The following is a 3,602-nucleotide window of genomic DNA, read 5'->3' as shown; positions in this document are numbered from 1 at the left end:
CAGGTTGTGGTCATTTTCAGGACTTTCGTCACGGGTAGAGATTTTGGCACACATCCCACATTGTTCAATGGGGTCATATTAGTCTATAACAGTTGAGATATTCTCCGCTAAATGAAGTGCATACAAATCTTACCCTTTGCATTAGCTACGGCAATGCTTTTTGGTCTTATGTATGCCTTAAATCTCAACTACCCACCTGAAATGAAAAGTATATTTGAGGTACTGCAGAAGATAGCCATGGAGCTGGAAGGCTCCACTCTATCCAAGAAAGCACAAGTTCTCAGAAACAGACTCAATGAGAGAGCTGTTTCCATGGTACGGCAAGGTAGTTTCCCAACTCTTGCAATAAGGACCATTTCCTTTTCATTTCACACACTCACAAAGAACTTGCTTTGTTAAGAAGTTGAATCTGTTTGAAATGAGTAGGTTGGCCACTGTTTGTTTTATTTTTATGGTTGTTTTAACATGTGCATAGTTTTTTGGTTAAACCTATTGGTTAAAAGGACTCTGATAAGAGTAAAGTGATATAAGAGTAAAGTGATATAAAAGTAAAGTGATATAAGTGTAAAGTGATATGCTGTCATTGTTCATTGACATTTGTTCATGGATTTTAAGCTATCTTTAACACGCAGAGAACTACTTACTTCTGTAGCACATACTCTGAAAAATATACTGTTAAAAGAAATACATCCATTTGACTTCTCTTATGCTTTTAAAATTGAAAACAAAAATGTCAAGGTATGCTTTGGACTACTTGATACTCATACTGTTCACCTTTTCCTCTACACCTGTTTGACGGTGTCTTTGTCTTTTACTTAACGTTTGTTTTGTTGCAGTTTACTGTATCTGAATGGTCATTACGGTTCACCTTTTCCACAACATGTTTGACTGTGCCTTGTCTTTTACTTAAAGTGATGAGTAAAGTGATATGAGTACAAATATGCTGTCATTGTTCATTGACATCGTGGAATCTAAGCTATGTTTAACTTAAAAAATCCACACAGAAAGCTTACTATGGAAGCTTGTTTCCGCCAATGAATAAGAAATAAATAATAATAATTGCGTCTTTTTTTTTTTTTTTTTTGACTTTTTTTTCTCACAATTGCGATATATCAAGTCAGAATTGTGACTTTCTTTCTCACAATTGCGAGATATGAAGTCAGAATTGTGAGAAATAAAGTCGCAATTCTGAGAAATAAAGTCACAATTGGGAGATATAAAGTCAGAATTGCATGATATAAAGTCGTAATTGCGTGTTATAAAGTCAGAATTGTGAGATATAAACTATTCTAAGTCAGTGGCGTATCCAGGACATTTTTACTGGGGTGGCCAAGATGGGACACAAAACTAGAGTGGGGTGGCCATATATAGCCTGCTATAAAGTAATGTTATGTAAACCTTCAAACTCTTATGAACAATAGAGGATTTTAATAATAGTAACAAAGTGCAAACTTTATTTTAAACTTCATTAAATAATGGTACTATTTCATAAAATGTAAGATACAGTCACAGGCCTATTTAGGAAATGTGTTTACTATAGTCTGTTATTAATTACCGTAGTGGGAATATGATTTAGGCTACTCAATTAACTTGTCCATTAACTTGTCTGAAAATGCACTTGTGTTTATCTGCAAAAAGGTTCACATACACTAGATTGCAGCCTAGGCTACTTTTAATGTAAATATAATGTTAGTCGTTTGTTTTTCAATTCATAACACATGTGGACAATATGGAGTAAGCTGTAGTCTCTGTCTTATATATTCTTAAATTGTCTTATATTTTTTATATATTTATTTATTGTTTTAACAATTTTTATATTTATTATGCACTGTATACTTGATATACATTGACAATAAAGATTCTTACTTAGATTCTTACTTACTTTTTAAAGTCTACATTAGAGACCTGCGCAGGACGGATTTCTCCCTTAATAATTCCTAAAAAGCTGACATCTCAGTTCATCGTGATCTCACAAATCTCTGTTATTATCAATGAAACTGGCTGCATAATGAATCTTTCATAATATATACACTTTGTTTGCTATAATCAGATGATTTGCCAGTAGCCTATGCAGAAATCAGCACTGAACAAAAAGTCAATTTTGAGCGGTGAGGGGATTCTATCTTAAATGTCTCTGATTGGCCACTGCGTTCAAGAAATCAACACATATGACTGTGATTGGCTACATTGTTGCAAATGCAAACATGTTATACATAGAGACTCTGGCCTGTAAATCGTTTCTATTTTGTTTTAGTTGTTCTTGTTGCTTTTGTGCAACAGATGAATGACAATTTATTTGTTTTTAGATGTTCAATTTATAGATAATTCTATTTTGCGGGAGTCCCGCGAATCGTTTTACTCTCCCGCAACCAGCACACACACGAGTGCATTACCGCCCGTGCCCACACTCGGCCATCAGATCTATATTCCCGAGCCGCACTCTGCTGCGTTGGGTCCCGACCATACCTCTCAAACGACTGATTCCAGCGTTTTTATTGTTGTTGTATTGTTGCAACTGTGTGACCGTCACCGTCCTCTTGTTTCACGGACTAGCAGCAGCAGGTGCACCGTGCAGCGCACGTACTTTCATCTCATAAGTCACCTGACCTGCATGGCCAAACGTCCGCTGAGCAGAAATCAGCTCTCAAAGTCTCAGTTTGACCGTTACTGTGTTAGTTAAAAAAATTAAACTGGCCCTAAATCAGTTGATCAGCTGTCATCATTGATTGACAACATTTCTCATTTCTTGTGTTGACGAACTTGACCAACTACCTATCAGATCTGGGGTGGCCACAGGGGTGGCCAATGAGCTTTCAGGGGTGGCCCCGGCCACCCCAGGCCACCCCCTAGAATCGCCACTGCATAAGTCCGTCTTTTTTCCCTTAGAATTGGACTTTATATCTCACAATTGTGAGTTTATATCTCACAATTCTGAGAAAAGATGTCAGAATTGCGAGATATAAACTCGCAATTATGTCTTATAAAGTCAGAACTGCGTGATATAAAAGTCAGAATTCTGACTTTATAAGACGCAATTGCGAGTTTATATCTCAGAATTTCAACTTTATTTCTCACAATTCTGACGTCATATCTCGCAATTCTGAGAAAAAAAGTCACAATTCTGACTTGATATATCGCAATTGTGAGGAAAAAGTCAGAATTGTGAGATAAAAAGTCGCAATTATTATTATTTATTTATTATTCAGTGGCGGAAACAAGCTTCCATAGTTGTGGGCAGTGACGGCTGGTGGAAATTTTTGACTGTGGTCACGCCATATCTGCGAGCTGGAGAAGCGCACAGATGGCGTGACCGCATTAAAATGTTCAAGGTAGGGCTGTACCACATCCAACAATTTTAGCAAACATATCACAGGTCTTGTTTGTCTATTCTTAAATCGGTTGAAAGTGTTTATAAACAAGCTTGTAAGGTCTTTGTTAAAATTTGAGTTGGGAACATTTGATTCAATTTGCTGTTTTTTACATCTTAACTGGTGTTTTTAAAATAAAACTATTCATGTTTAATCAAAATATTCATGAGAATATTCATGTAAGCTCCGCCCAGTGTAACAGAAAATATCAGACACTGAATATTTCAGAACACC

This window comes from Squalius cephalus, assembly GCF_949319135.1.
Source record: "Squalius cephalus genome assembly, chromosome: 12".
Taxonomy (NCBI): Eukaryota; Metazoa; Chordata; class Actinopteri; order Cypriniformes; family Leuciscidae; genus Squalius; species Squalius cephalus.
This window is presented reverse-complemented; position numbering follows the sequence as displayed.